Below are 9,599 nucleotides of genomic sequence, written 5' to 3' on the forward strand. Positions count from 1 at the left end.
ATTGGTGGGTATTATCACTAGACTATTAATCTGGAGACCCAGGTAAGACCATAAGATATAGGAGCAGAATTAAGCCATTCAACCCACTAAGTCTGCTCCACCATTCAACATTGGCTGATATGTTTCTCAAACCCATTCTCCTGCCTTCTCCCTGTAACCCTTGCTCCCCTTACCATTCAAGAACCTACATACCTCTGTCTTAAATACACTCAATGGCTTGGTCTCCACAGGCTTCTGCAGCAATGAGTTCCACAGATTCACCACCCTCTGGCTGAACAAATTCCTCTTCATCTCAGTTCTAAAGGGTAGTCCGTTCACTCTAACGCTGTACCTTCAGGTCCTAGTCTCTCCTACTGGTGGAAATGTCTTCCTCAAGTCCACTCTATCCAGACATCTCAGTATTCCGTAAGTGCAATGAGATGCCCCCTTATCCTTCTAAACTCCATCGAGTACAGACCCAGAGTCCTCAACCACTCCTCATATGAAAAGCCCTTCAACCCTGGCATCATTCTTGTGAACCTCCTATGGACGCCCTCCTTCCTTAGCAAAACTGCTTATGATATTGCAAATATGGTATGACCACAGCCTTACACAGGGATCTTGTATTCTAGCCCTCTCAAAATGAATGCCAATATTCTGCGATCCATAGATCATAGAATCCCTGCAGTATGGAAACAGGCCATTTGGTCCAACAAGTCCACACTGCCCTCCAAACAGCATCCCACCCAGACCCATTCCCCTACCCCTGCATTTCCCACGTCCAACCCACCTAACCTAAACGTCCTTGAACACTACAGGCAATTTCCCATGGCCAATCCACCTACCCTGCACATCTTTGGTCTGTGGGAGGAAACCAGAGCATCCAGAGAAAACCCACGCAGACACGGGGAGAGTGTGCAAACTCCACACAGACAATCACCTGAGGCTGGAATCGAACCCAGGTCCCTGGTGCTGTGAGGTAGTAGTGCTAACCACTGAGCCATCATGCTGCCCCAGTTTCAAGTTGTTCCATTGCAGATAAAGATCTGGAATAGAGTCTAACGATGACCATAAATCTATTGTCAATTGTCAGAACAACCCATCTGGTTCATTAATGTCCTTTAGGAATTGAAACTGCCATCCTTACCTGGTCTGGCCTACATGTGATTCCAAACCCACAGCAATGTGGTTGACCCTTAACTGCCCTTTGGGCAATTAGGGATGGGCAATAAATGCTGGCCCAGCCAGCAACACTGACATCCTCTGAATGATGTTTTTAAAAATCCCATTGGGAAACCCATTGGTCAGAAGGAGCCCAGAAAAAGTTAGAGGCATCAACATAGAGACAGTCCTCAGTGACTGAGTTACACCTGACTGTGTTTGAGAAAGTCTAATTATCCACCACAGCAATTTGAGTAAAAATATGAGGATAAACTACCTGGATTAGACTTGTATTCTCTAGAGTTTGAAAGACTAAAGGATGATCTAATTGAGGTAACTTTTAAAAGGAAATAAGAAATTGATAGTTTCTCTGAATCTACTCTGTTTCTTTGGGTGGAGGCCGTCCAGGACAAAGTGGGGACAATCTCATAATTGGAGCCTGACCCTTTAGGTACCTAGAGCCAGTCTCCTTTTCGCCATATCCTTACACACTATTTCTATCCAAATAATCACCCCATGCCCCTCCTGGCTGCCTCAGTTGAACCTGCCTCTATTGCATTTGCAGGCTGTGTATTCCAGACATTAACCACTCGCTGAGTGAGAAAGAAAGCTTTTCCTGATTTCAATCTCGCGTCATTTGCACATCACTTTAATTCTGTGCCTGTCTCCCTCTTGTTCCTTTTATAAGCGGGAAGTTTCTCCCCATCTACTCTATCCAATCCGCTCGTGATTTTGAAAACCTCTATCAAATCTCCTCTCAGCCTTCTCTCTCGGAGATGGGGGAGCCCAATACTAGAGAGCATTGGTTTAAGGTGAGTGGGAAAAGATTTAAAAAGGACCTAAGAGGCAACTTTTTCATGCAGAGGGAGGTGCGTGTATGGAATGATCTGCCAGAGGAAGTGGTGGAGGCTGGTACAATTACAATGTTTAAAAGGCATCTGGATGGGTACATGAATAGGAAGGGTTAAGAGGGATATGAGCCAAATGCTGGCAAGTGGGACTAGATTTAAGTAGGATATCTAGTAGGCATGGACGAGTTGGACCGAAGGATCTGTCTCCGTGCTGTCTGTCTTTATGACTAATTGAAAATTTTAAAACTGAGATGGATAGAGTTCTGTTAAATTATGGAATAATGGGTTACAGAAGTAAACTGGACAGATGGAGTTAAGATACAGATTGTAGCAACTAGCTCAAAAGGAGTGAATGGCTGCCCCCTTTCTATGTGTCAGGGGTGGGTAGGGGGGTGCCGGACACACATGAAACCGAGGATTGCTCTACCCTCGCAGGTGGATGTAACAGATCCCACGGCCACTTTAGGGTAAGAACGTAAGAGATCCGCAATGACCTGGTCAAGCTTTATCCCTCAATCAACATCATAATGCCCGGTTATCTGCTCATTAATACGGCGCACATTTGTGGGATCTTGCTGCGCATAAGTTTGCTGCTGTGTTTTCTACATTACAAAACAGATACTCAATCAGCTGGAAAGTCTTCAGATAGCAAAGGAGTCATGTGTGGCATTTCCCCCAATAGCCATTGCTGGCACCTTGTTGTTATCTGTCACCTGTACCAGTCTGTGGTACTGGGTAATGGTTGTTTGACATGTCACCAATCCTCCTCTATCTTTGCTCTGCCTTGGGGCCTTACCTTGGGAGAGGGTACACCACCCTAGAGTATCTGCAGAGGACGCTCTGTTCTTAGATAGCAAGGAGGGTTATAACATGGTAGTGATAATTACAACTACATTGGGCCAGGCATAATCACTGCGACCTTAAGGAACTAGACAGATCCACCTGTTCCCGCTAAAAGCTTGAACAGAACTTCCTCATTTCTACCCACGTACTGTGTGTGGCATCAACAGAATGGGTGGAGCCAATGTAATATCAACATTAACCCCTTCAAGACCATTACCTTCTGCATTATGTAACTGAAAGTCTTGTTATTTGTTAAGATACAGATCAGCAACAATCTAACTGAATGGTGAACAAGTTGCAAGAGGCTGAATGGCCTCCTCCTGTTGCTATTATGCAAAGATATATTTGGATGGTGAAGGGGAGGAGAAGATGCCTCATATAAATACAGGCAGAGACATCTCTGCAGATTTGGTGGCTCGCAGCTTTGCAACAGCTGTGGCAGAAAGAAGCTTTTTACTAAGAGAAGGAAACATAAATGTTCCTTTACTGCTTTGTTACGGCTTGTAGTTATTTCTCAGCGAGGTCATTCAGTGACCTTTCAAAGGAGGATTGTCAATTTGGTGTTAATTTGTACGAATCCCCTCACCATCCACCTCCCCCACTCTCAAACATTCTCTTCCTCTGACTCCAGCTTTGGTCATTCTCACCCCCCACTTCCCCCCTCCCCACACCCTTCACCAATCTCATCCCCTCTCCTGCCATTAGTGACAGAATCCTGTGTCATTAAAATCTTGCTCAACGCTAACGGTCTCCTCAAGTTCAGTAACTGTTTCGTTCCCCAGCTTGCACAATCCCAACAAGAAACAGCAGAACAATCCCATTCTCTGCAATAAGAATGTTTCCTAAAAATTTTCAATGCTATCACAAAGAGTTATTCGTGAAGGCATGGAGTCAGAACTGGAGTCACTGGCTGCTAAACTGTTAGAATGTTTTGTACACAATGGTCATTTAAAAAGATATCAACAATCTGCCAGTGATTGATAAAGAGGAAATGTTTCAGAACAGAGAGCAACACCTCCTCATTCATTCGCTCCTTCTCCCCTCCTCTCACTCTCCACTCACACTGTCCCTGGCTCATTACTCAGAGCTCTGCTTGTTGACACAGAGAAGGGCCTGAGGATGGTCCTGGCACTGGGTTATTTCACAGGCCACCTGCTCTCCAAAACAAGTAAAGACTTTCTTCACTCCTGGACCTGGGTGTCACTGGCTGGTCCAGTATTTATTGCCCATACCTAGTTGACTCTTGAGAAGGTGGGGGTGAGCTGCCTTCTTGAACCACTGCAGTCCATGTGCTGTAGGTTGATCCACAATGTCCTTAGGGAGGGAATTCCAGGATTTTGACCCAGCTACACTGAAGGAACAGTGACATATTTCCAAGTCAGAATGGCGAGTGGCTTGGAGGGGAACTTGGAGGGGGTGGTGTTCCCATATATCTGCTGCCCTTGTCCTTCTAGATGGTGCTGGTCATGGGATTGGAAGGTGCTGTGTGAGGAACCTTGGTGAATTGGTGCAGTCCATCTTGCAGATAGTACTTGCTGCTGCTTTTGAGTGTCAGCAACGGAGGGAGTGGATGTGGCGCCAATCAAGCCGGTTGCTTTGTCCTGGGTGGTGTCGAGCTTCTCGAGTGTTGTTGGGGCTGCCCCCATCCAGGCAAGTGGGGAGTATTCCATCGCACTCCTGACTTGTGCCTTGTAGATAATGGACAGGCTTTGGGGAGGCAGGAGGTGAGTTACTCACGTTAACTTAAGCAGTTTGCAACAGAAGGAAGCCATTCAACTCCATCAGCTGCATTGGATTCCTTTGGGGCCAACATATGCTTTAATTCCTTTCTCCCTCATGTTCCCCAAAACTGAATGCATCAATCTGCCAGTACATACAGTGGCTTCACCACTCTCTGCATAATGAATTTGACGTGTAAAAAACAGCCCGAGTCTGGATCAATGCTTGATCTGATACCAGAGTGAAAGGGAGTGAGATTCTAGAGATAGTCAAAAGGATCAGCGAAATGGACCTGGCCTCAACATTTCAAAGGTGACCCTCAAAGCTTCCACCTTTCCATTATTAGGGGCACCCAACATCATCCATCCCTGACCCCATCTCAGTTTGTCTGTTAAGAATCCTCATCCATGTCTCCCTTACCTCCACACTCAGTTATTCCTCCTGGCTGACCTCCTATCTTCCATAAAACATGAATTAATCCAAAACTCTGGCCACACATGATCACAAACCGATCCCCTCCACCCATCCTTGCCTGGCATTGCCTCGGTTTTAGGTTCCCAATCTCAGTAAAGAAGGGTAACTAGGCTCGAAACGTTAACCTCTGTTTCTGTCTCCACTGATGCTGCCAGACCTGCTGAGTTTCTCCAGCAATTTCTGTTCTTGTTTGTTTCAGATCTCTAGCCTCTGCAGTTCCTTGTTTTGTTCAAGTACTTGAGATTTCTCCCTAATTCTCAGTCTCTCCCTTTCTCTTTCAAAAGGCACTTTTAAAACTGATCTCGTCACCATGCATTTGTTCATCTGTCTATAATTGGCTCAGTGCCCATTCCATCCCTGTGCCTGCCTTGGGAGATTACAGGTGTTTTATAAATGAAAATGATGTGCAGGGGGAGGAAGAACAGGTAGATTGTACCATAACGTCATAGGTTATATTCCACTATCAGAAAGTAATGACAAAATTGCTCCCGATGATCGTTGTTGAGGGTTAATATTTCTGATGGGGCTTGGGGAATGTGCTCACAGACTGAACATTTTGGCTGGAGGGAGAAGGTCAGAAATCTGCTTCAATGCACTTGTTACAAATGCCGTATATAAACGGAGTGATCAATTATCCCGAGTGGATTTGACCTCCGAGGCAGCGAGAGGAAACATGCCAATAATTTTCAGCTCAGATGGTGACAGCCATTTCTGTAGCCTACGTCACTGATCATACTCGGGTAAAACACGCTCTTTTAAAGCAGCTTTGCCTCATCATCCCAGCCCTGCAGGAGCGAGCTGAGATACTCACCTCAAATATTAACCCCATGACTCCACAAATGGCTATTTGACTGCTGAAGGCAGCACAGCCAAGCAGTACAGTGGCTCAGTGGTTAGCACTGCTGCCTCACAGCGCTAGGGACCCAGGTTCGATTCCGCCCTCGAGCAACTGACTGTGTGGAGTTTGTACATTCTCCCTGTGTCCGCGTGGGTTTCCTCTGGGTGCTCTGGTTTCCTCCCACAGTCCAAAGATGTGCAGGTTGAGGTGGATTGGCCATGGGAAATGCAGGGTTACAGGCTTTGGGGTTGGGTCTGGGTGGGATGTTCTTTGGAGTGTTGGTATAGACTTGATAGGCAGAATGGCCTGCTTCCATACTGTTGGATTCTATGATTGTCTCATTAAATAAAGTAGGGGTTCTGGGTGGAATGCTGTTAGGAGGATCAGTGTAGTCTTGACGGGCCCAATGGCCTCTTTCCACACTGCTGAGATTCTACGTTCCTGTAACAGCCACATTTCTGTAAGAGACAGTGATCAGGATGGGGCAGACTGACTGACAGAGCAGAACGGAGAGCAGCCTGTAGAACTAATAAGGTGCGATCTTTCTGATTTTCACATGGGGCACACTGGAGACTGTAATCCTCACAGGACAAGGTCTTCAGATGTGAACAACCTCCCTTACTCTCCACCCTTTTGTTAAACATCAAAACTGCTCACTTTTACTGTGGAAAGTAAACCACGTGAATTTATATTGCGCCTGTTACATTCTCAAGACATCCTAAAATCCATCACAGCCAAAATACTGGCCTGGATTTTCAGACAGGACCTTTGCTCTTCCAACATGCGATCTGAGAGCAGGCAGCTCCTCAGCTTAAAGTCTCACCCTGAAAGACAGCACCACTAACAGTGTGGCTTTCCCACAGCAGTGAGCTGGGAATGTCAGCCCAGAATCTGGAATTGTGAATCTGGAATGGACTTGAACCCACAATGTACTGATTCAGAATTGATAACATTACCCACTGAGTCAACCCAGGTTTTTTCTTTATTTATATATTCACAGGATGAGGGTATCTCTGGCTAGACCAGCATTTCTTGCCCATCCCTAATTGCCCAGAGGGCGGTTCAGAGAAAACCACATTGCTGTGGCTCTGGAGTCACATGTAGGCCAGACCAGGTAAGGATAGCAGTTTCCTTCCCTAAAGGACATAAGTGAACCAGATGGGCTTTTCCGACAATTGGCAAAAGTGTCATGATCATCATTAGATTCTTAATTCCAGATTTTGTTTTTTAGTGAATTCAAATTCCAAGCTGGATGCACCTCCTCCACTCCACCCCAGCCACTCACCGTTGTGGGAGTTCTGCAATGATCTGCTCCAAATTCTTCCCATCCCAGAGTTACACCTTAACTGCTGATGTAGCTTCTGGTTATGCAAACTCATACCCCACATCCGCAATCCAGATCCTGCACAAACTAGTCCTGGAATAAGTGCTTACACCAGGCCAAGGCAGCACTTAGTCATTCACCATATACGCATCCAGACAATTACAAACAAAAACCTGCATTTACGCAACACCTTTAAAGGTGGTGAAACATCCCAAGTCACTTCACAGGACCATTATTGAACAAACCTGACAACAAACCGTCCAAGACAAAATTAGGGTAGGGAAAAAGGTCAGTTTTAGGGAGCATCTTAACAGAGGGCAGAGAGAGGCAGACAGGTAATTCCAGAGATTATAGCCAAGGCAACAGAGGATATAGCCACCAACATTAGATGAGGGAAGGGCTGTAGATGTCATATACATGGACTTCAGTAAGGCGTTTGATAAGGTTCCCCATGGTAGGCTGATGGAGAAAGTGAAGTCGCATGGGATCCAGGGTGTACTAGCTAGATGGATAGAGAACTGGCTGGGCAACAGGAGACAGAGAGTTGTAGTGGACGGGAGTTTCTCAAAATGGAGAACTGTGACCAGTGGTGTTCCACAGAGATCAGTGTTGGGACCACTTTGTTTGTGATATACATAAATGATCTGAAGGAAGGTATAGATGGTCTGATTAGCAAGTTTGCAGATGACACCAAGATCAGTGGGACACCAAGATCAGTGGAGTAACAGATAGTGAAGGGGACTGTCGGAGAATGCAGCAGAATATAGATAGATTGGAGAGTTGGGCGGAGAAATGGCAGATGGAGTTCAATCCAGGCAAATGCGAGGTGATGCATTTTGGAAGATCCAATTCAAGAGCGAACTATAAAGGTAAATGGAAAAGCCCTGAGGAAAATCGATGCACAGAGAGATCTGGGTGTTCAGGTCCATTGTACCCTTAAGGTGGCAACACAGGTTGACAGAGTGGTCAAGAAGGCATATGGCATGCTTTCATTCATCGGACGGGGTATCGAGTACAAGAGTTGGCAGGTCATGTTACAGTTGTATAGGACTTTGCTTCGACCACATTTGGAATACTGCGTACAGTTCTGGTCGCCACATTACCAAAAGGATGTGGATGCTTTGGAGAGGGTGCAGAGGAGGTTCACCGGGATGTTGCCTGGTATGGAGGGCACTAGCTATGAAGAGAGGTTGAGTAGATTAGGATTATTTACATTAGAAAGACGGAGGTTGAGGGGGGACCTGATTGAGGTCTACAAAATCATGAGAGATATAGACAGGGTGGATAGCAAGAAGCTTTTTCCCCCCAGAGTGGGGGACTCAATTACTAGGGGTCACCATTTCAAGGTGAGAGGGGAAAAGTTTAAGGGAGATATGCGTGGAAAGTTCTTTACGCAGAGGGTGGTGGGTGCCCGGAACGCGTTGCCAGCGGAGGTGGTAGAGGTGGGCACGATAGCGTCATTTAAGATGTATCTAGACAGATACATGAATGGGCAGGGAGCAGAGGGATACAGATCCTTGGAAAATAGGCGACAGGTTTAGATAGAGGATCTGGATCGGCGCAGGCTTGGAGGGCCGAAGGGCCTGTTCCTGTGCCGTAATTTTCTTTGTTCTTTGTTCTTTACTACATCCATGAAAATCAGGGATGTACATGTTACCAGAATTGGAGAAATGAACAGGTGGAACTGGAGAAGGTAACAGAGGTAGGGAAGGACAAGAAGCGAGTTGGGAAACAAAGATATACGTTTTAAAAAGGAGAAAATTGTTGAAAAGTGCGTGCAGGTCAATGAGCAAAGAGGGCGATGGGTGAATGGGATGTAGCACAAGCCACAAAAAAGGCAGCAGAGGTTCAGAGGAGCCAAGGTTTACAGACGGTCTCCAGGGAAGAACTGGAATATTCAGTCAGACAGACAGAGAGACCGAAGCGGCCAAGACACCCAGAACAAATTGGAGCCGGCCAGACGTGGGCTTTTCTGATTTGGAATGGGGCTGGGTGAGGGGCAGGGTGCTGTGTAGAGGCATCTTGTACTGTCCACGATAACAAACCAAATGATGCAACTGGACAAAACAGATTGTTCTGCACAGAGCAAAAACGCTTTAAGTGGAGATTTAACAGAGGATCTCAAAATTGCAAGAAGTTAGAGTCATAGAGTCATACAGCACGGAAACAGACCCTTCATCCAACCAGTCCACACCGACCGTGTTCCCAAACTAAACTAGTCCCACCTGCCTGCTCCTGGCCCATATCCCTCCAAACCTTCAGAGATAGTAGGAACTGCAGATGCTGGAGAATCCGGGACAACAAGGTGCAGGGCTGGATGAACACAGCAGGCCAAGCAGCATCATAGGAGCAGAAAGGCTGATGTTTCGGGCCTAGACCCTTCCCGAAACGTCAGCCTTTCTGCTCCTAT

General features: G+C 46.3%; 1 protein-coding gene across 3 annotated transcripts in view; it reads right to left on the reverse strand.

Moving 5' to 3' along the window:
• The window catches only part of LOC109921827 (cAMP-specific 3',5'-cyclic phosphodiesterase 4C-like), a 271,818-nt gene that overhangs the window by 85,935 nt on the left and 176,284 nt on the right, over positions 1–9,599 (reverse strand). The window lies entirely within an intron of this gene.

Source organism: Rhincodon typus, chromosome 29, assembly GCF_021869965.1.
Source record: "Rhincodon typus isolate 14 chromosome 29, sRhiTyp1.1, whole genome shotgun sequence".
Lineage (NCBI taxonomy): Eukaryota > Metazoa > Chordata > Chondrichthyes > Orectolobiformes > Rhincodontidae > Rhincodon > Rhincodon typus.